Source organism: Canis lupus, chromosome 36 (genome assembly GCF_048164855.1).
Source record: "Canis lupus baileyi chromosome 36, mCanLup2.hap1, whole genome shotgun sequence".
In the NCBI taxonomy this organism is placed as follows: domain Eukaryota; kingdom Metazoa; phylum Chordata; class Mammalia; order Carnivora; family Canidae; genus Canis; species Canis lupus.
Genome location: NC_132873.1, coordinates 10306181 through 10331224, shown reverse-complemented (window position 1 = coordinate 10331224; position 25044 = coordinate 10306181). Strand labels below are relative to the sequence as shown.

General features: G+C 34.5%; 1 protein-coding gene and 1 long non-coding RNA gene across 15 annotated transcripts in view; one reads left to right on the top strand and one right to left on the bottom strand.

The window, feature by feature from the left end:
• The window catches only part of LOC140625804 (uncharacterized), an 82318-nt gene extending 80021 nt beyond the window's left edge, over positions 1-2297 (top strand). Inside the window, exon 6 of the long non-coding RNA XR_012025108.1 lies at positions 348-2297. This is a non-coding gene — a long non-coding RNA (uncharacterized lncRNA). The remainder of the gene's footprint in view (positions 1-347) is intronic.
• The window catches only part of IKZF2 (IKAROS family zinc finger 2), a 146197-nt gene that overhangs the window by 80350 nt on the left and 40803 nt on the right, over positions 1-25044 (bottom strand). The window lies entirely within an intron of this gene.

Below are 25044 nucleotides of genomic sequence, written 5' to 3'. Positions count from 1 at the left end.
AATGGGGCAACCCACCTTTTTTTCTAAATCTCTACCATTGTTTGGAGATTTGTGGATCCCTCAGCAGGAACCACAAGAGCTAACAACTCTTTCAAGGAGATACCCCCCCACCCCGCACCCCCTTTACAATCAGACACCAGTCCAGCAGCCCCTGGCTGTGCTCAAGCAAGGAATTTTAGGAATGGAGAAAGGAATGGCATATTCCCTAGAGAGGCTAGCCTGGAACAGGGGTAGAAGGGGGAGGAAAAAAGAGCACCCTTCACATCCCTGTCAGTCAACTATTATTAACTATTATGCTGATGGAATGGAATCTAACCTTATACTGGCCATGTCTGGCTTTCTTCCAGGTTCAACACGATTGCCAAAGAAGAGACTGTGGTTTTATTAAGTGATCTAGCCTTTGCTCCTTAAAGATCTCTGTGTTAATGCAACAGGGAGCATCTCAACATTATATTCTCTAGCATACATTTACTCTGCTCTCAAAAAAAAAAAAAAAAAAAAGCAAAAAAACCAAAACCCTTTCATAACAACAGTACCCTCAAAGTAGTAATCTTAGGTTTTAAAACAAAGAGTAGGGGAAATCAACGGAAAACCTGAGCATATTCAAAGGTCTTGATACACAACATATGGTAAGGTTAATCCTGGTAGAGCAGAGAAAAAAAAAGGTGATCTAAATAATGCCCATTGCTTCATTTTAACTCCTTATTTCTGTGGGAATTTTGATTTGCATAAAGGTATTACAAACCTTATGAAGCACCAAAGATTAACTCACACCACTAATCATATTTATGATGCCAAAAAAAGAAAAAAACCCACATGTGCTTGTAAAACTCAAAATACTGATTGTAATATTTTGTAATTCTAAAAGGTATAAAAATGCAACTCATTTAAGAAAAAATTGCTTTATACATGTCTATAGAAAATGACAGTCCACTATTATTTGCTCATTTATACCCTATCTCATTCCAAAATATTTAAAAGAAGCTTTAAAAATAATATTCCTTTTCCAAAAATAATAACCAAAACTGAAGGTATTTAATAGATACTAACTGCATGCTAGGCACTATGCTAAGAGTTTCAAGAACATTATCTAACATAATCAGAACAACTCACTGAAATAAGTGATATTATCCTCATTTATATCGAGAACACCATTTTTTAAAAAAATAAGTAGCTTAGCCAAATCTTATAATTAGTAAGTAGCAAAATCTTGGAGAGTAAAAATTTGTAAAGAAGAAAAACATATACAGATAGGAAAAAAAAAATAAGAGTGTATCACACATAAAAGATCTGCCATACATGTCAGGAGTAAAGAAAGTCATGCATGATGTTCACATATCTGGCAGCTTTGAACCGTGATTACACTGTAAGTAGTTTCAAAATTGCTCTGTGCTGCAAGAGCATTCTGGCTCTCCCATCTTTGGTTAAGACCTTTTGGTTAAGAGTCAAGATCGCTATCTGCATGTCTTGTAGAAATGAATCTCAAACTTGACCTGTTCAAAATAGAATTTTTCACTCCAGTCTCTAAATCCACTCCTCCCTCCAGGCCTCCCCATATCAGTGAATGACATCACTATTCACAGGGTTGCTTGGGCCAAAAACTAGCAGTAATTCCTAACACCTCTTTTCCTTCACATGCCACTTCCAATCCATCAACAAGCCCGGTAGGTTCTACTTACACAATACATCTGACCTCTTCACACCAACTCCAGTGCTCTCCTCCAGTTGGATCCACTATTATCAGTCACGTAGATCACTTTCACACAGGCCCCCATAACATCCATGGCTTGTACTACTGCTCCCTTTGTCTATACTCCACAGAGTATCTGGAGTGGCCCTACTATTCTCCTTATTCACACCACTATAACCACACTGGTCTTTTTGTTCCTCAAATACACCAAATAAGCAATGTTTTACAATTCTCAAGAATGATCCAGATATATCTTCATTTGCTAAATATAATGCTTTATGTAACAGAACATTTTTGGCTGCCAGATCTGGGGCCCAAAAAGTAATCTCCACTCAGCTAGCCCCAATTCTGTTTGTAATCAGTCATGGGCATGACAACCTTTATTCTGTAAAAGGGAGATGAGGGAGGAAATTGAACTAAGGGTAACAGATAAGTATAGAGGTGAAAGTACAGCCTAATATCTGTTCCCTGTGAAACTCCTTGCCTGAGATTAAATGTTTATAGTCGAGGAATGAAGACCAAAAAAATGATGGAGCTTCATTTCACGAGAAATGAAAATCTGGAAAAGAGATTACAGCTACAAACTGATCAAGAGGCACTTCCTGATCTTCTGGGCACTAGCAGGGTTTGTTTATTTAAAAAAAAAAAATTAAGACTATTTGAGAGAGAGAGAATGTGCATGAGCAGTGGGGAGGGGCAAAGGAAGAGCGAGAAGCAGGCTCCTGGCTGAACAGAGATGGGGCTTGATCCCAGGCCCTTGGGACCATGACCTGAGCTGATCGCAGGTACTTATTTAACTGACTGAGGCAGCCAGGCGCCCCTAGCAGAGGTTGTTTACAGCTCAGATGACGTGGTATGGCAAAGCTGGGGAAAGGGATCCCTACAAAAAAAATCTAGAAGCCATACATGGCATCCTTGATATGAGAAATGGTTTTCTCCTTATAGGTGTGTCAACAAAGGATCTTTGTCAAGAACTTCTTGAGCTATAGATATGAACATTCAGGAGCCAGAGGAGGAGTGGAAAGACAGTCTATGGTAGTGACAACTAAGAGAATGGTTTTTAGACATGTTCGAGGTGATAGTGGGTCAGGGGTAACTTGAAACACTGTAAAGAGGGCTAATTTCCATGAATCAGGCCAGTGGGGTTGCTACTAGGGAGCGCTAACTACCTTAATCTGCTCATGAAAAGATATGTGTCTTTATATGAAAGTCACAGACTGGTGAGATATGTAACATCTAGGTTGACCTATAGGCATATAGGTTCTGCCTATAGGTGGAGCCCCATTTTTTCTTTTATTCTATTTCTTTTTAACGGAAACTAAACAAACATGATCTTTTGTGTCATCAGCTCTAGACTCATTTACTCTGATATTTACACTTTAATTTGGTGCTCTGGACACACATAGACTTATATAATACAACAAAATGATTTTATATCATACTTCATTTTCACCAAGAAATACGCCAATTCAAAAATTAGTGTTTTTTTTTAATTGGATGTGTGATTAGTTAAGATGATGTATAACTGGTAACCTTATAAAAAATGGAAATGTGGACACTGACATGCACACAGCAAGAAAGACATGTGAAAAAAAAATTAAAAAAAAAAAAAAAGAAAGAAAGACATGTGAACATGAAGGCAAAGGTTAGGGTAATGCATCCAGAGACCAAGGAACGGCAAACTACCTACACCTAGAAGAGAGGCCTGGAACAGATTCTCCCTCATATCTCCCAGAAGGAACCAACACTGCTAACACCTTATATTTGGATATCTAGCCTCCAGAACTCTGAAACAAAAAATTTATATGGTTTAAGCCACCCAATTTGTGGTACTTTGATACAGCAGCCCATAAAATACAAGCTCAGATAAGATACATCCCACGGACCTCAAAGGAAGTGTATAAATGATCAAGAAACTACCATAAGAACCTTTGAAATACTTAAGAGGCCAGGAAAGTTGCCAGAACACTAGAGGTGGGCTATTTTTATAATTTTTTAAAGCAAAGCATTTGAATTCTCCAAATCTCAGATAAATAAACTTGCAATGGACCCATTAAAATTAGTAGGCAAATGTTTATGTAACAACTTTAGAAAGGGTTCCAATGTGGGTTCACTAAAAATAGTGTTTTTATTGTTGATTCAATTATTAGACTGGCAGATAAAGAAAATGTGAACTTTGTCTCTCCTGAACTTAATTGCATTTTTGAAGAAACCTCTCACGATATTCTTGAGGTCAAAATAGAGAAACATGCAGGAAATAATATGAGTTAGGTACATTCATAACAGGTTGAACAACCACACCCAAAAAGAGTTATTAAGGAAAGATGTTAACTTGAAGAGAACAAGTCCTATGCCACAGGGCTACTTTAACAGGAATGAAAAAAAAAAAATGCAAGGCATATTTATCAAACCTGTGGATGACACAAGCTGATAAGGATACCTGAATGGTTAAGTCTGGATTCCAGAAATTATCTAATAGAGGAAACACTGAAGGAATTAGAGATGTTTAAATAGGAGAAAAAGAACAGAAAGGTAGATATGAAAGCTCAAGTCTAGATATTTGAAAGATATAGGATCAACAAAGTTCTTGCAGAAAAATCTAGATCTTCTAAAAAAAGGTATTTATATATTTGACAGAGAGAGAAAGCACAAGCAAGGGGAGCAGCAGGCAGAGGGAGAGGGAGAAGCAGGCTCCCCACTGAACAGGGAGCCTGACATGGGGCTTAATCCCAGGACTCCAGGATTATGACCTGAGCAGAAGGCGGAAATTTAACCGATGAGCCACCCCGGTGCCCCAAGATCTGGATCTTAATTAAAGAAATAATACTTCACTTCTCTCTGCTACTATCACTCTAGTTCCAAGTAATATGATATTTTACTTAACTATTACTGGTTTCCTTATGTCCACGAGTTTCCCCATTTCTTCTCAGGCAATTTTCTAATCCATGCTCTCAAAAAACAAGTTAAGACATCTTTTATATATCATAACCATAGTAGCCTGCTCTATCACTTCAAGGTACAATTATGGTCATATTAAATGTTTATTTTAAATATAACTGATTAGCGATCTCACGTGCCCTAAAAGTGCAGTCTGTATACCATACGTCAAAGAAGAGTGGAAAGTACTGATTATTTTGCTATCTTCAAAGCTACTGGTGTTTTATCACCCATCAATGCTGGCCCACTACTGGCTCCCTATTCAAGCCACAGTGGCTTACACTTACCCATTATCAACTGCTCTTCCTCAGTGTACAAACTACCCTCAGGACATCTGCACTACTTTCCAGCATCAGCCCTGGGAGCATAAAAGCTCTTCTGAGAGTTGGTCCCCAGCCTGGATTCCACTTTTATGTCCTCAAATAAAATTTTCCTCAAGGTATTTTTATTTCAGAAGTCTTACTGCCCTTTCTTGAGACTGGATTTTTTGGGAGCAGGGCCACCTACATGCCTCCATCCCATCAGAGACCAGGTATTAGCTCTTTCTCTTGCAGAAGGCCCTGAGCACCTTATGTAAATTGACCTCCTCCTCCCCACAAACCAGCTGTACAGAGCAGAACATATCTGCACTCCCTGGAGACAGCAGCCTTATATTAATGAAGTCAGAAAATTTTCTATTCCAAGACAAAGGCTGTGTACTTGTTCTACATTTCTATAACTAAGAAACTCATTTAAGTAATGCAGAAAATCAGCCTTTCTAAATTTAAAAATTTCCTCCCTCCTTCCACCAAAAAAAAACATAAATCAAATCCTACCAAGTCAGTGTTCAAAATCTTTCAGTAGTTGCTCATTTGAATTAGGATATAAATACAAACTTCTTCTATGATCTACAGGAAAGTATAATGTCATAAGGCTCCCTTCCTAAGTCTCCACCACCAGTCCCACCCTTCATCTTGCTTGCAATTACTAAGCCCGCTCGTCTTCCTTCGCTTCTTTGATGAACAAAAACTTTTGCCTTAAGGTAAGCATACCTCTCATACACCACAGCTCTATGTGTATCCCCTTCTTACTGACTTTTCAGCTTAAGTTTTTTTTTTAATTTTTTTTTTTTTTTTAATTTATGATAGTCACAGAGAGAGAGAGAGAGAGAGGGAGGCAGAGACACAGGCAGAGGGAGAAGCAGGCTCCATGCACCGGGAGCCCGACGTGGGACTCGATCCCGGGTCTCCAGGATCACGCCCTGGGCCAAAGGCAGGTGCCAAACGGCTGCGCCACCCAGGGATCCCCTCAGCTTAAATTTCACCTATTGTAAATATTCAGTGTAAACTAAGGTCCTAATGCTGTTTTTCATTGTCCCCCTGTTCTTTTACTTTGCAGCACCTATTAAAAATCATCATTATACATTTCTGTGTATGGTTACTTTTTAATGTTTTCTCCTAAATTGGACTGTAAGCTTTATAAGGAGAGAGCCATATCTGTTTTGTTCATTACTGTAGGGCAAGTTCGGTGCCTGGCACATAAAACATCAGGAAATATTTCAAAACTGAATAATAACTAGGAGTGTCCAACAACAGAACCATCAATGTTATAGGCTTGGAAAAAAATCTTCAGTGTATATCAAAGATTCAGCAGAAGAAATTCCCTGAGTTAGAAAGCAACATCAACCATACAAACTCTAACTTTCTAACTCTGAAACTAATACTTTATAAGATACAGTCTGCTATATGGATTCTAAGAGGAATTCTAAGAGGAAGTCAGTTCAAGGAGGAATTACCTAAGGTAGAAGTGACATAGAACTTAAGACAAATCTTTCACAAGACAGAGAATTTCAGAGGTGTGAAAGTGAGCAAAGGCAAATAAAAGCAGAAATGAGAACATCTTATGTTAGGAGATCAATCTGACTCATTGAGAGAGGCACGAAAAAACAAGTTAGGCAGAAATGGTAAGGTCAGTTGATAAAGGGTCTGACCTGAGTTCCATCTCTTGATCAGAAGAGTAAAGAGATTAGGGAGAGTCATCTGTATATGATGAATATGTTAGAGGGAAAAGTAGCCAGAGATAAAGGACCAGTAAGAGGGTACTAATCTACCATAATTATGAGGCTCAACATAAAGACAGGGGCAATATTCTACATATCACACTACAGAGACCACAGTTTCCATAAAAGACAGCAGGAGAGAGAAATTACCATACATAGCTGCAGGAGCCCAGAGGGATATTCAGCATTTGCAGAGGCCAGGGTGGGGGATGACTCAATGGAACTGGAGAAAAGCCTATTTCTCAAACCTGTACAGAAGCATTTTAATATTTTAGTAACCAGTATAATGTACCTGTGAGTGCTAGGTAAATATCAGCACCAAGTAAAGAAAGCCTAGATGAGACAAGGAACAGTAGGATAAGAGAGGATAGGATCAAACCAAGAGAAATCTTATGGGGAGAAAAAAAAAAGAAACTAGAAGATTAAGTATCAGAAACAACATTAAGTAATCAGTGAGTTCAAGATTTCAAAGCCTGAAGAACCTTACAGAGTAAAGGGTTATATTAATGACAGGGATAAGATAATTTGGAAAGAGAATATATTCGAGTGAAATGGCATGTAAGAATTCTGCATTTTTTTATCTGTTGAGCTCAAAACATTATTTGTAGTTATTTCTAAACATCCCAAAGGCAACTAGAAACATAGATCTTAAATTCAGAATTCAACTCAAAGTTGCAGACTTCGAGAAAAAATAAGGAAAAATCAGTATAAATGTGATAACTATAGATAAGCTCTCTAAGTGAACATTATAATGAATGATTGAGAGTTTTACAATAAAGTAAATTAAAATTGACCAAAATATAACAATAAATTAAAAATTAGGATGTTATATAATTGCAAATTGAATGAATCCTTCAATAAGCCCAAGATTCATTTTAAACAGTGAGCCTTGGCACAGCTGAGTAGCTCAGCTGGCTAAGTATCCAACTCTTGGTTTCAGCTCAAGCCATGATCTCATGGTCGGTTGTGAGATTGAGTCCTGCATCAGGTTCCATGCCCAGAGGGGAGTCTGCTTCAGATTCTCTCTCACTCTCCCTTCCCTTCCCTTTGCTCTCATTCTTAATCTCTCTCTAAAATAAAACCTTTTAACAAATCTTTAAATAAAACAAAATATACCAATTGCTACGGACTGAACTACGTCCTTGCAAAATTCGTTATATTGAAACCCTGGCCCACGGTGTGATGGTAGTTGGAGATGGGGCCTTTTGGGGAGATAATTAGGTTTAGATGGGGTTATGAGGGTAGAGCCCTCATGATGAGGTTAGTGACCTTTTAAGAAGAGGTACCATAGAGCTTTCCCTCTCCCTTTCTCTCCCACCCACCTCCTCACTCTTTCTCTGCCTTATGAGAATATAGTGAGAAGGTGTGTACAGGCTGTGAAGAGTCCTCACCAGACCCAACTATGCTAACATACTGATACTTAAACAATTAAAGGAGAATCACTAAGTTAAACAATATTCTAAGACTGCAAAAATAATTATATACAAATTAGTCACTTGATTAATTTAATCGAAACACTCTGATAGGAAGATCTGTCACCTAGGAAAAACATGCTCCACACATGGTAAGTACTCTATAAATGTTTGTTATATGAAAAGAATGAATGAGAAATGCATGGGTGAGTGACTGAATAAAATGATCTTGTGAGAGAAAAGTCAAATACCATAAGCTGAGAAAATATAAAAATTTAATCTTTAATGAAGAAGTACACAACAATAAAGACTTACTGGATGATGAAAAGAGTTTAAACATTGAGAGTCAAAAATTTAAAACCATGCATATATTACTAATTTTAATCATACAATGACCCCTTTAATTGTTCATTGGTATATAATAAAAATTTCAAAGATCAACTTTAAAAATATTTTTATGAAAATGAATACAACTTTGAGATTGCCTTTTCACTTAGTTTTACTTTTACCTGTTTGTGTGTCTATTAATAAAAGGCTGAAGAAAAAAAATGGACATTGCAATTTATGCTAAGCCTATACATTGCTATTCCACTAAATCTAAAGAGAAATAAGATTTTCATGTATTTCAGCAGAAGCAAAACTCAGGAAAAATTTCTAATTTAGTATTTTTAGCTCATCTAAGCATATTGTTTCCATTTATTAGAGACAAAATTACAGATATTTAAAATAACATATAAATATTATGACTTGGCGTAAAAGAATTCCATCTGCAGTTTCCTTAATATCAGTTGATATTTGTAAGGAACCCATGTCTAGGTTACAATGACTTCTTAACCTCCTGCCTTTGGAAGGTAACACGGAGGATATGCCCAGAAAAGCATAAAAGATGAACTAGAGAAGAAGGTACAGCTGAAATCTCTAAAAACAGCATCCCATTCTCTTAGGATAAGTCGTTTGATCAAGAGAATATCATGCTCTAAACTGGGTACAAATTTCACAAACTTAATAGCTAAAAGATTAACTCTAAAAATGCCTAAGAATATCCAAAAATATACAAGAATAGCAGCAACTCAAGCCTGGCCCTCAAAATAAAACTGCTGGTAATTATATGTAAAATTTATTTGTTTTGTTTCCTTTCTGATTATCAAAGCAACAAGCCTTCACTATATAAAATTGGTAAACACAGATACATAAACCCCACAAACCTACCCCTACTTAAACATTTAGTATGTCTCTATCATATCTTTTTAAGGAGAGTTGAGACTATATGATATTAATAAACAAACTGTTGACATATATAATGTATACTATACATAGTATATTCCTCTAAGTTAGTGTAAGCATTTCCCATTTCATTAAGAAAATTTTCATCAACATAATTTTCTAATGTTACATATGTTTCATCTAGAGAATAACCATAATTTACTTAAGCGTTGTTTCCAAAAATAATTTCCAATTATAAATCTTAGTGGCTGTATTTAGGCGTAAAGTTCTGTCTGTAGGGACGCCTGGGTGGCTCAGTGGTTGAGCATCTGCCTTTGACTCAGGGTGTGATCTTGGGGTCCTGGGTGGGATCGAGTCCCGCATCAGGCTCCCTGGGAGCCTGCTTCTCCCTCTGCCTATGTCTCTGCCTCTTTCTCTGTGTCTTTCATAAATAAATAAAATCTTTAAAAACATAAAATTAAAAAAAAATAAAGTTCTGTCTGTACTTATGACAAGTTTCCTAAGATTAGTGTTAAAAAAGGCTCTAGTATTAGGAGGTCAAAAACCAGTACAGACATGATAAGGGTCCTGAGATATACTACAAAATTTCCTTCCAAAATAGGGCACCAATTTCATATTTCTGTGAGTAGGAGTACTAGGCGAAAACATCAATGTTACCAATACTGTTATGAATCAAACCAATACAATGTTAGCAATGTAAAATAATCTCAGTAGTTTTAATCTTTTTTTAAGATCATGGGCAAAATGTGTTTCATGATTGCAAATAGGGATGGACACTTCTTTCTTTTTCTAATTTTTAAACCGTTTTATTTATTTTTAAAATTTTTTTTAAAGATTTTATTTATTTATTCATGAGACTCAGAGAGAGAGAAGCAGAGACACAGGCAGAGGGAGAAGCAGGCTCCATGCAGGGAACCTGATGTGGGACTTGATCCCAGGTCTCCAAGATGACTCCTTGGGCCAAAGGCAGCGCTAAACCGCTGAGCCACCCAGGCTGCCCATTTTTAAACCATTTTAAGATGAGTTTGTTGTGTAAGCTATTAACTTGTGATAAAAATTTTGAAAAGTGTCAATATCAGTCACTGAAAGATTAAGTTATTGCTGTCTTTATATTTTAAGAGATAATACATAAAATAGGTAGTAAAATCAAAGCTAATGGTATGCTTTATGTAATAATATGGTTTCCTGTGCTAATTAACACAATTGTGGAATCATTATAGATGCTCAAGTGAACTACTGTGGTCCTAAAACTGCAATTGGAAATAATCAGACTTATAATGTAAAATGATGTAATATTTTAAAACATTTAAAAACATATGTAAATAAACATATCTAAATAATCAAAGTAAAATTCCATCTCTGCTATAATTACCAAATACAGAAAATAAAAATAAAATTCTGCACAGTTAAGCAAATAGCTATTCCCTACAACCAGTAAAACCAATTCTTTTTCTCTGGGCTTTTTGTTTGTTTGTTTTTTAGTATATTTACTTTTGCTGACAATAATTTAAATCACAAACTTCATTCCTAATTGAGTATTTTTTAACTGAAACCTCAGCATTTAGCCTTTATGTCCATAGATAAGTTACCTGGATGACTTTTAAAATCAATTCATGAGATTATATAACTTAATAAAATATAATAATTTTAATTTAAAAACTAAGTCCCAATTTCTTCATGGAAGGGGAAAAGTGATTCCAATATTAGAAGTTACTGTGTTATAGAACATGGCAATAGCCTGCAGAGGTGTTCAATAAACATTGTTCCCTCACTTTTCACTCTTCCCTCTCCCACCCTTCTATCAGTTTATACTTGTTGACAAATCAATTATTTATTTGTAATTAGAGGTGTGATAAAACAGGATATGATTACATACTTAACAATATCCATCACCAAACATTTTTACACTCTATCAACAGTTAAATGCAATCTGCTAAAGTACAGGATCATTTGAAGGGCCCTTTTCCAAGTCAACATTAAAAAAGAAAAGACACTTCGCAAAAGAATACTTTTTGCAAGAGTGATTAAAATAGTTAATATATATTAATTAACCTCAAAATATCCCAGAAGTTAGGTCAGCTATATCATTCTATACCAATGATTCTAGACATTGACGGCACATCAATTTATTCTGGGAAACTGATGAATCACTGATGCCTGAGCCCAACTCCTGAAAATGTTGATTAAATTGGTATGGAAGGGGCAAGAGCATCAGTATTTTTAAAACATCTCCAGACGATTCTAACATGTAGCCAGAATTGAGAACCACTGAACTACATATTACTTAAGAGGAAATAAGTTACAGAAGAGTAAAGTGACTTGCAAAAATTTATAAAGGAAGTCAGTAAAGAAGCTGAGACTAAAATCCGAGGCTCCATTTATAGGAATTATATGAAAATCTCAATCTACAGTCAAAAGAGGTTTGAGCATAACCTGGAAATTACATATTACATAACCTGGAAATATTTAAACACGTTATTGGGACAGGTGTCACATTTAATCCACATTTAACCTTATGTAAAATGCTTATAGTCAACAAAAGGTCATCCTTACCGTAGCCATGAATGGTTTTCTCATTATGCTACCTTAATTACAGAACTAATACTTCCTTTGCTTCTAACTCTGAAGAAAAAAAAAAAAAACCCACTCAAAGTCTAACATAAAAATTAGCAATTACTTTTTGTTATATAAAGAGAAATATAGATAGATTCTTTATAATGATTCTATTCTATACAAAAATGAACAGACAGAGGAAAAGATGAGAACAGAATCAATTCCTTAGGTGATGGGCAAAGAGTTTCCAAAGCAAAGCGCTCTTTTACTCTGTCCTGGTTAAAACCTGTTTGTCTAGGGATTGGCTCAGCTGCTCCAGTTCCAGCTTCCCAGCCTTCCGAGGTGCTGACGTGACCTCAGTTGTCTCTTTGCTGGAGCTGGATCCAACTAACAAAATCCAACACATGCAGGCACTTGTTTCTCCATTATCCAGTGCCTTCAAGGGCAGCAGAGAATCAGGAGTCAGTCACCTCTTCTAGTTCTGCCCTTGATAGTTTTTATCCTCAATCTTTAAACACTCCCCAAAGGCTATCAGGCAAATGGACATGTCAATTATCAGTGGTAGAATTAACCAAATGAAGACAAAATAAAAATCCAACTAAATATTAACTAGTTGATTTAGAGAAGGAAAGCATCTAGCAAGCCCACTGAATTTACCCATCTACTGATGAAGATCCAAAGACTTACTTTATTAAGGACTCTACATAAGGAAAGTTACCCTTGGTCCTTCTCTTCCCACCTGACATCCTCTCTCCCATCCTTCTTGTTTTTCACTTGCAAAGATAAAGAGAAAACAGGTTATTGAAGAGGCAGGGAAAGGGAAAATTATCTAAAGTATTATTTTATTAGATGCAAATATTATATACATGCTTCTTGAGTACTTATGTCCACATGAAAAGTAGGAATGTTACTGAAAAATCACTTCCAGGGGTGCCTGGATAGCTCAGTTGGTTAAGCATCCAACCCTTGATTTCAGCTCAGATCATGATCTCAGGGTTCTGAGATCGAGCCCCACCTCGGGCTCGAAGCTCAGGGCAGAGTCAGCCTGAGTTTCTCTCTCTCCCTCTGCCCCTCCCCATGCACTCTCTCTCTCTCTAAACTAAATAAATAAAATCTTGAAAAGAAAAGAAAAGAAAAGAAAAGAAAAAAAGAAAAGAAAAGAAAAGAAAAGAAAAGAAAAATCACTTCTCATCTCCTTTTTGGGAAGAAGGATTCCACTTGCAAACAAGTATCAACTATAACTTGAATGTATTATCCCTAAAACTCTGCATTATCAATAATTGATAAACATGTGTGACTTAATCTCCTGTGCCCATTTACCACTGAAGATCTCCAAATACTTGAGCTTTCTTCTTCTACCTCTAATCCTGATTTTAGAGGACGATACACATAAAAATATTAATATCTACTAAAATATAGCATATTGTCTTTTTTCCTTCTATTACTAAAAACGAAAGTCCTAAAGATCTGGACTATAAATTAGAAAACACTATCTCTTAGTCTAACACATGAAATTTACACATTTAACAATCCCTTCCCCTATCCTCATCTTTATAATGAGGATAATATGGAACCCACTTCAATGTGTCCTATATGGTTATTTACACAAGTAGGTTAGTTATATAAGTTGGTTTGGGATATGTTTACATTTAAATGTATAGTATTTAAGGTAATTGATGTTGAGAACATAGATGACTCTCCTGTCTTCTAAAGCAATGCTTGTTAAATAATCTGTGAAGAACATTTTTGTTTTAATTTCCAATTTGTCTCAGACAAATACTTTCACATAATACAAAGAAGTGAAATTTGAAAAAGAAACAAAATACAAACTCAACAATTTTATTACTGTGCCAAAGTTTTACAAAAGTTTTAAACAATTACTTAATTCCTATATTTGTTTCAAGACAGATAGGTAACAAAGACTTCCCAGTCCATAGACCACGTATCAAGCATGCTGCATATCTTTGTTACAGTGAATACACATTCGATTTTAGAAATGATAGTGACTGCTTTGCAATAAATTAAATTTAGAAATTAAACATCCTTCTCATTAATGATGTTTCACTTACATGGATCTCAATTCTAATTAGGTACCAATTTTTAAAAAGTAAAATAGCCAGTATACTATATTCATCCCTTCATAAAAACCATATATTTAATTTATGATCTTAAAATGTCACTGAATGAAGAAACTGGATTTTAACTGACTACTGAGAGTAGAGCACTACAGTACAGAATAACTTCTATATTGTAGAATAGTCACCAAATAAACTATGAAAAACACTAAGAGTAACCTTGCAGGTGTACATTTAAATAGTCCTAAAAAGCTCCTCACACTAATCTTTTTATTTATTTTATTTTTTAAAGATTTTCTTTATTTATTCAAGAGAGAGACACAGAGAGAGAGAGAGAGGCACAGACAGAGGCAGAGGGAGAAGCAGGATCCACACAGGGAGCCCGATGTGGGACTCAATCCTGGGTCTCCAGGATCACACCCTGGGCCGAAGGCAGGCGCCAAACCGCTGAGCCACCCGGGCTGCCCTCCTCACACTAATCTGACTACAATATATTTTGAACATTTGGCAACTATAACAGAACCTGTTGGTACCTCAGGTAGTATTTAAAAAAAAAAGAAAGTGCTATGTACCTATATAGAGTTGAAGAGAAGTGCCAATAATATAAAGCCAACAAAGTCAATAGTACAGTAAAATGTTTAGTTTTTTCTAATTGAATATGTAATAAGTATTTTATATATTAATATACATTATATTATATTTTATATATTTTCTTTTATGGTTCCCACACAATCTCTTATCAGTTTCGGCATTAATGCAAATAACAATACAGACCCTACCTACACAGTTAAACTTCACTAGGATTGACCCTTTATATATTTATCTTCCTTTATTGATGGAGGAAAATCTCCTATATTCCTATCCCTAACAAGTTAATAATACAATAAGAAAAGTGAAAGGGACAGAAAGCATTCTTGTGTCTACAATGACAAAGTTTGGTTTATCAGCAATATCACTTTATACTTTTCAAGCCTACGTTAAAAAGAAAATCTCAGAACCCATGAAATGTTTTCATTGGCTATCTAAAATGCTATATAGTGTGATTAGGATTAGAGATGAAAGTGAGAGGCAGTCTCCAAACCAACATTCCTCATTATTTCTCCAACCTGAAAGGTTTTTTCCTTCTTTCATATGTCAAACTAAAAGTTTTCTTACATAAGGCAGTCCAACAGAGGTATCAGAGATGGAATGGAATAGACACCTTCACTCCAGTCTACTTTAAGAATGCACTAGGAAAAGTACTTGTGATCTACAAGCCTTCTCCACATTAAGATTTTTCTGTTGACTAACCCTACCTACTATGAAGATGATCATGAGATTACAAAAGTAAATTAGTTTCAAAAAGAGAAAAGCATTTTCTAGGCCCAAATTAAATTCATGTTTCATTTCAAAAAGCAATGTTTAAAAATGTTTAACATCCAAAAATGAACATAAGTTTAAGACCCAAACATATAAGGCTACAATCAGCTATCGAATGAAGAATCCAGTGCCTTTCAGAGTACTTTTAATCAGTGTCTGTATTCCATCACATGAAATACAGTACAGCTTGTTCTGCATTTGATCCAAGATGCTAATGATAGTAGCTGTGGCAATCAAATCAGTAGCACAAATGATAGTACATTCACACCTAAAGAGCAAAGGAACATTCTTACCACTTTATTCTCACTTTAGCTCTGTCCAAAGGACAGGAAATAATGTCATTCCTCCCTTAAGAAATAAACCTGCCATTTCAGATAACTGATCCATGACGAGTTACTAGTATTCAAAACTGACAGAACAGTATCACCGAGTAAGCCAATAGGACGTGATTTCCAGGCTGGAGACTTGAATCTGCTATACAGATTTTTCACTCTGTTGGTAAAACCAAGAAAGACGCACATATGATACATATTTTTAAAGTTATAGCAATTTTCACTTTTTCAATTATAATATATTTTAACTTGGATTTATGAGTGGCATCTTTTAGATGGGACAGATGTATACTCCCAGAAATAACTGACTACTTTCTGTACCCAGGAAAGCCGAGGTGTGGTACTGTTGGTAGTTGCCAAGGTATCTGTTTGCCCAACTTTTATGCTGGAGCAAAGGTAATGAGCTCTTAAAGCATAAAGTGAAAGTGGAAAAAGACAAAACTTGCAGATTGGATTTCCAATACTGAATTAAAATGCACAGTGCTGTCAGTACTTGACCATTAAGTGCAATACAAACAGAAACAAACCAGAGCAGTTCATAATTCACCAAGGCAAGTTTGGAGGTTGTTTTTACACCTCTCCTCTGTTTCTGACATAGAAGCAATATGAAATTTTAAGATGAAGATGTTAATCTCTTAAAATTTTAATACTCATTACCACAAAGAAGAAGAATACATAAAAACCCACAGCACACAGCAAAATGAGTTTCAATAACACTATATACAAGATTTAAAGGAAAGGGTCTCAGTTACACTGAATCTATAGAAAAACATACTATTATTTAACTAATAATGAAATATTTTACTCTTTATTCCCACTGTACCAGAGGCGGGGGGGGGGGGGCGCAGAGAGGAAAGCAGTGCTTTACCACTGCCTCCCTGCTACTGTACAACAGCATGTATGAAGGTGTCAAGACGGAAGCAAGTGTGACAAGTGAGGTAGATGAAGAGTTCTTTTTTACTCTAGAATATTGTGGGGTAGGCAGTAATGGAAAAATTAGAGAGATGACATGGCCTGAAGGCAAGGAAATAATCTGAGGCTCAAGTTCATAACGTGGTCACAGTAATGGTAATATAAACAATAACAATGAAAAGTTACTCAGTGCCCATCATGTTCCAAATACCATATAGGAGGCCTAAATATACATTTAATCTAATTCTAACCATCTAACAAATAACTGTTATCACTTCTCTTTATACAGGTAAGTCAAGTGAGGCTCAGAGATACTCATTTATTCATACAAGGTCACTCAGTAGCTAATTATTCTTTTGGGTAAATAATGATAGTTTGTGATAACTAATGACAGACAGACAGATAGACACATGTATACATGTTTATCACAGCTAATGGAAACTCCTGGATTTTAACCTGTGACTGCCTGCCTCTAAAGCCTAGATTTAATAAAAAAATCATAAAAGGCTAATCAAAATATAGTTTATTAATGCTTACAGAAGATAATCCTCTGATTTATCAAATCAACAAATAAAAAGAAAAGGCTTAATATAAGCTTAGTGAGCACCTAATAAATGTACACTGAATGAAAAAAAAAAGAATGAATGAACATAGGACAACAAAGGATAAATAGGCTTTTTCTTTTTTTTTTTTTTTTTAGGAAAGAATAGGAAATCTCCTGAACCTTTCTTATTACTACTTCTGCTCCCTGAAAGGAAGCGTCTTCTTAAAATAAAATTACATCTTAATCTTCAGTGTTTGTTTTGTAAACTTTGGATAATTAGGGAAAATAAGAGCATAATACAATATTTGCTTAAATATTATAAGAGCTTAAGAATGAGTCATTTTAAAGTATATATAGATTTGCTAACGATGCTAATTGTTATAACTTAGAACAACTATTACAGAAATACATGTTGTAAAATTATTAATCACAGTGATCAGATTTATAAGGAAAAGGTTAAATGAATTTTCTAAAAATAGTGTATTTTGAAATGTACTGAGAAAAGGAATGCTAATTATGTATAAATGATGTATATATTTTCTGCATAAAAACTGTTTCCCTTATTTTAATGCTTACACACTTCAGTTCTGTTGTAATGGAGATAAAATGGAAGGAAAAAAAAAGAGTTAACTATTCCATACCCAGAAGTACTGAAAACTCTCAGAAAAGCATTACTAGTAACAGTTAAAACAGAACCTGTTAGTCTCTTAAGCTACCTCAGAAGTGTTTTAAAAGTTTTGTTTTGCTGTGGTTTTAAAGCTTAGTGTAATCTCTCTTACCACTGCTTCCAACGGCAAAACACAGAGTGAAAACTCAAATACAACAGTCAACCACAGGCCAGAGACAAGGCTCTCTCAGCCCATTCCTTAACAAACTTGTTGATGGCCCTGTCTGCACCGTCCTAACGCCTATGTCTGTCTGGCCTTGAGCCAAGAGTATCATTTTACTCTGAGTGAAGAGAAAGAGTTTCATTCTTCCAATCTTGTACTACTTTCACCCCGACCTTGTAATCTTGTTTTTCCACATTTTCTAACTACTCAAACAAAAGCTTTACCCCAAAAATATTCATACAGGATAGGAAAAGAAAAGAATGGGAAGGAGGCGTTCTCTTTACAGACAGAACTCATAGTACTGGGTGCTATTTTAAACACTGATAAAGGGAAGCATGGAAGCAGGGACTCTGCTTGCACCCAGTGAATTCAGGTAAAGTATCCATTGTTCCACATTGCTATGGTCTGGTGACAGGAACCCCAACTAGAACAAGCTTGCCCTGCATTTTCCTCTGCATTTAGATGCCAACTTTGATAAGGTCACGCCTTAAAAGATCCACATAGCATGCAACACACAGATAGCAATAAAGCCTTCAGCCATTCCCATACCCAGATAAGACAGTAAAAAGAAGAGGAAATCACAACATTCACATATACAAATAGATTTGCACAGCCAACCCATTTGTAACTACGGCTATCTAGATCCGTCCTCACACCAGGGACTAAGTGGGGCCGACAAGAGTAGTAGAAAGATTCCACCCCTCCTCCCTGCCCTGCTTCTAATTCCAGAAATTTCTCAGAGGAACTCACTGCTTTTCCTCACTAGGCTCCTTTGAGGAGCATCCAAAAAAATTCCTTCACTGCTCTGTTTCTTTCAATTCCAGTGATTCCCTCAAATGTCCAATTCCTGACCATTCATTCCCCTGAACCTCCCAAAAGATTTGACTCTTCTCCTTCTGCGGAGCTCTCTCCCATGAGCTACCCATAGAAACCAATTCCCCTGACTGCCTTCCCTCCCAATCATTCCCCAAAGATCCAATCCACTTCTCCCCTACTGTTTTCCTTTCCAACTGCTCCCAAAAGAACCTGACATCACTATTAGTGAAAATACACAAGAGGTTTGGGAAGGAGAGAGAATACCACAGTAGCAAAAAAACACACACACATACACAATGAAGAAATGACATTCTAATTCCTGAACTGGTTTTTCTCTTATCTGAAAGTTTTGTTTATACACAATATATCATATCATCTCTGATACAGTCAAACTTTCCCAAATTGCTTGATGAAATGATTTTATCTAAAACATATAAAGTGTAATATATGTGTGTGTGTATATTTTTCTTAATAAAAACAATACACTTAGAGAAAGCTTACTAACTTATAAAATTGTGACAAAAATCAAGACTGAAGTTCAAAGTCTGAAGCGCAAGAGACTCAGGTTACCCTCTTATCAAACACTGGAAATCAGAATTCTGAAAACAAACCTCTACAGCCAAAACTATTGACAGACTGGCATCATGCTCAAAACTCCTGTTTTAAGAATGCTATGCTCTAGCTCACAGTTTAAATGAACAGTAAAAAATTCTTTACTTCATTATAATGTTTGCATTAAGATTTAAGATTTTGAAACAACTTCTTTTACAGTATTTAATTTTTGCCTACTTCAGATAGTAAACATCTCTGGACAAAAATCAATGTACAATTTCTTTGAGAACTTTTTTTCAATCTATATATTTTTATAACCAGAAACACAGTGATAAGAATTAAATGATTCCATACTTCTTTTTAAGATACAAATTTACATTGTTTATTTAAATTGTTAAACTTCAAAATTGGCTACTTTAAAAACAAAAAAAAGCATTACAATAATGACTGAAAAGTATGAAGCAAATAACTAGTATGCAAATTTTTTAACACAGATCCTATAATTTTTTTTCCTGTGCTTTCTAAAGAGATAATACATGGAGAAAAGGTGATCAAACTCTTCCTGTTTAATTTAGGACATCTTTGCTTTTCCTAAATGAAAAAATGGTCTAACTACTTTTAAGAAAACAATTGTTTTTTAGGTTTCCATTCTAATACCAAATATCTAAAAGCCCTTTGCCACATGGAAAATATCAAAGTAAAGGGTCCTCAAATCTCACTCTCTAGATACATATATCTAGTTCACAGTATTATGATGAACACACTAAATGATGCAAGTATTTAAGATATAGTCAATATGTAATACTTAGACTAACATACTAAAAAGTATCTAATTATTAGATACTTTAGTGCTAAAAGATTTCTTTTAATTTAATGTAATTTCATTCAAAATATCTCTATCATTTCACCAATCAAGTCATCATACGGTAAGGAACAGATCTATCACGCTATTGAGAAATGGGAAACAATCATGTATGTAGTAATTTAATTGTGTCACACGGAGGGGGAGCAAATTAGCCTGCCCAGATTCAGAATCAACACTTAAGGTACCCTTGGACATAATAAAAGAGGACCATCACAAAGCACTTGGACTGTTTATAAAGGACAATCAAAATAATGGTCCTCTGAAGACTGTAATCCCTTGCCCCTGAGAACTTTACGGTTTATCAAAGCAGAAAAACAAAAAATTATTTCTTATTTGAATGAGCTTTATTACATTTTTATTTCAAGGAAGAGATGATAATTAAAAGGTCTCATGGCTACAAGGCTGCAGCTTTTGAAGGAAGGGAATCTGAACTCCAGACAAATGTATAATGTCAACTAGCTTAACACCAGCTGCTAAAAAAATGAAATAATGAAGACTATAGAAGATATAGATTTCACTGGAAAGTAAGGGATTTTTTCAAATTAAGTAGAAGTACGACAGAACTGTATACATTTCAATTTCTCCTACATTTACATAGCACAAAATAACCTTGCTGAAATTAGCTTAATCTGCTACTTTTACTCTCCCCAATGTCCTGTGATCTGTATTTAGTCTCAATAAGCAGATTTACTTGTGTGAAAAGACACAGGGATCACCCTTCTAAAAACCCTGAGTTGTGGCCCACAATTTCAGAGAGCTGAGCTACATGCTGAGCTACTGAACTGATATGACCTGAGATCTGATCCTACTGCGGTGGCCACCAGGCTATAGTGGTAGTGTTACTTTACCAAAATAAACCCCTCCCCAAGACGAAAAAGTGCCAAGAGTGCTTCCAAGTGCCAACTACTATTCCTCTGGAATAAGATTCCACTAACAAAGTTAGTATAGTTTAAACTTCTTTTTTTTTTTTTTTTGAAGGATCTACCCATCTTCAATCTATCCTCAAAGTATCTGTAAAAACACACATAAGTGTACATAAGTGTACACACATATACATATGCAATGTAAAAAATTTGAAAATTTAGAAAATACAGAATGAACAAATGTCATAATTCCAACACTCAAAGATGATCACTATTAACATTTGATATATATTCTTCCCATCTTCTCTCTATGAAATACACACACACACACACACACACACTTATCTATAGTGGTCTTTTGTTTACAATTTGAGGTCCTACTATATAAACTTGGACAGCCTTTTAAATTTCTGTATTTTGCAAAATTTCTATGCCATAATTATCTTTATAGCATATGATTTTCAATAGCTATATCTAATTCTATCCAGTGATAATGCCATTTTTAAATACTCTACTATTATTTAAGATGCTTAAAGAATTTAAATCTAATAGTTAATTCTCCATAGTAAATATTCAATTTGAGATTATTTTAAAAGTGATTTTAATAATTTATCCTATCAAACGCTGAGTAAAAGAAAAATGCAAGTAGACACAAACCTATGGCAGTGAATATTGTAATCAGCTCCTCCATTTTATTTAATACTCTTTTTAAATAAATCAAATATTATAGGTAGTGGCAACTGTGCACATTGTCTTGCTAACATTCACTTTGAAATTTTAGGGATATATATCATGATTAACATAAACACAGAAATAACAAATGCTTATATCCAGTATCTCTTATGCTAGTGTTTCTTAAAAACATTCATTCTTATCTTGACCACAACCTTCTGGGGTAAGTACTGATATCTTTTTTACAAACTGAGAAACCAACTTTCTGCAAGGTTAAATAATACATACAGCTAATGAATCCCACCAAAAATTGAGATGTAGCTCCTGAATCCCACATTGAACACATGTTCAAAGTTTTCATTTATATTTATGTTCTGTATATTTATATTTGTTAGCTGTATTTCAATGCTAATGAAAATAAATCCTAAGACTACCACTATTTCTGTGCCATTACAGCATGACAATTTGACAATGTTAGACTTCAGAGAGATAAGCGCATAAGCAAGATAAAATATATACAAGGATTTTTAACAATATTATAATTTTCAGAGTTACATGTTACATATAACAATGTCAGGTAATTTTTAAAATAAATTCCAGCCCTGATTTTTGTTCCATCTTATTTTTTTCACTGCCACTTACATACATTTTTAGGTAATAATTGCTTGATGGTATTAAAGTGTAAGAAACCAAGACATAAAATGCAATTAAAATTATTAAATGTCTACAAGAAACAAAACTATCAACACATAATATGAGTGTGAGGAATCTGCATTGAAATTGTATGTGGGGAAAGCAACTTGACGGATTATGCTAGTCTTACAGTTCGACTTGCATGGAACTGTGGGGTTGATATTTTTAGTCCCATTCCATAGGAAAGTTATATTCTCTATGAACTCACACACAGTGGTATGGTTTGTTATTCTGTGTTTATCTTTCCTTTTTTTTCTTTGGTTGAATAGTTCTATATTTCCATGGTTCATATGCACAGGATAGAGAAATATCTTGGTTTAAAAAAAGAATATGTATGAAGACTCTTGCTTCCATCCCAGTTCCCTAACTACTCAGCTCCCATCACTCTACCAACATACCCCCCAAACAATTAACCAGCTTATTGCTTTCTTGTAGGCATTTTCAGATCATAGCAATACATTTCAGAAATCTTTCAATATTTGTAAGATTCCTCCTTTTTTGTACACCTGTATAGTATTCCATTATGGATGTACCTAATTTATTCAACCATTCCTCTACTAATAGATGCTATCTGCAATGTAATTCTCATCTTTTGCTATTAAAGACAAAGATGCAATGAATCAATCTGTACATTTAACATTTTATAAATATATAGAGATAAATTCATAGAAATAAGAATATTAAATCATAGCTTAAATACATTTGCTCCATTTTACATTTATAACAACTTACATTCTCATCAACAGTGGAAAGCTCTTATTTCCTTGGAGCCTTGCCAATAGAATAGGCTATTACACATTTGGATCTTTGCTAATAAACTAGATTAGAAATGTTGTCAGTGTAACTCAAGATTTCTCCTATTTTGAATGAAGTTGGAAAACTCTTTACATGTGTAAAAGACAATGGTATTCTTCTGCGAACTACAAGTAGGGATATTTTGACAAGATTTTTAGGTCTTCTTTGTCAATTACTAGAGCTGTTGCTATCAGGGAGATTAGATCTTTATTCATAATGAGTTACAATTTTTACCTTCAGTTTGTCATTTATCTTTGGTTGTGCTTATGATATTTGGTTGCTATAAAAAAGTTTTAAATTTGTAAAATTTCAAATATAATCATCTTTAAACAGACTTAAATTTTGAATTTTATTAGTTTATTAAAAAGGCTTTCCTTACACTAAGGACACAAGAAATGCATATTTTCTCCATTTTTATATTTTCATCTTTCACATTTAAATATCTTTTCTAATTCAGTGCTTATCCTGATGTTTAGCAAAGACAGGAAAGATGTTGAGCCTACTTATCAAAGAAAATAGTATTTCTTCCCATTTAAAAATATTTTTTGTATATTATTTAATATAAATAATATTCAGTTCAATGAAATTTGCATATTAATTTTGAACTTCCCTATTACTCCATTATTTTCTTTGTCTTCATTTTTCAACTGATTCTCTGAAATTTATGGGTATAAAATCTTACCATCTGTAAACAGTAATTTTTTTATATCTTTCTTTCTAATTTTTAAACTCTATTTTCTTTTATCTAACTGTGCTAACAATTTCCTCTATCATGATATTAAATAACAGTGAAGAAAGTGGACCAAATTTGTTCTTGTTTTTCTGATGCTAGTAATATGCCTCATGTGTTTTTCTCACCAATCTTAACAGCCTTAGGGATAAAATAAATATATTTTATCACATTGAAGAAGTCTCCTTTTAATCCTATTGTATTGAGTCTAGAGAATGGTTGTTAACTTTTTATCATATGTCTTTTCAGTGTCTATAAAGATAATATGATTATTCTAATATGATATATTCTAGTAACTTTCTTACTATTGGACCATCCTTACATTGCTGAAATAAACCCCACTTGTTGGCAATGTATTTTTACTTTAATGGGATCTATATTAAATTACTTTTTAGGAATTGCCACTTATTTGGGACTATGATTATAATTTGAGCACAGTAAACTACAAGAGGCCAAATCTTAAAGCAATAAAAAATAACCAACCAAAAAGATTTGGGGAGGAGAACTTGAGTTTAGGTTGGAGATTACACATAAATTAATTGATTATATTGGGCTGCTACAGTTCCATTGGTTAGAAACATTGGGATTAACATTTTTAGTCCTACCCCACAGGAAATTGTATGTTCAGTAGAAGCCTTTTATTCCAACACTGTGTCGGTTTCTTAAATTTAATAATACATTAATTCGACCTAATAAAGAATTACCGGATGCCTATTGTTTTCTACACTGAGTGGCCCTATAGTGTAGTTCAGTGGCTTACAAATGCTTTTTGACCTAGATGCACAGTAAGAAATACATTTTTTATTACTCAATATATATGTATATCTTTGTGTGTCTAAATATATATTGTTTATGAAAAATGGTTTCATAAAACAATATTTACACTTTCTACACATAACATATACTTAATACACACAATGTTACCTTCTATTCTATTTTTTTACTCTATCTCATTTTATTAAAGTGCTAGTTTCAACACATTATACTGATTTTGTAACCCATAATACATTGCGATTCATAGTTTGGGAAAAGTGTCAGAGCAGCTACTAGAACCAGCTACTAGTTGCTAGAACAAGGATTCTAGAGACAGACAACCCAGGCTTGAATCACAGTTTTACCTCTTAATGGCTTTTAATTGTACTTTTATGTCTA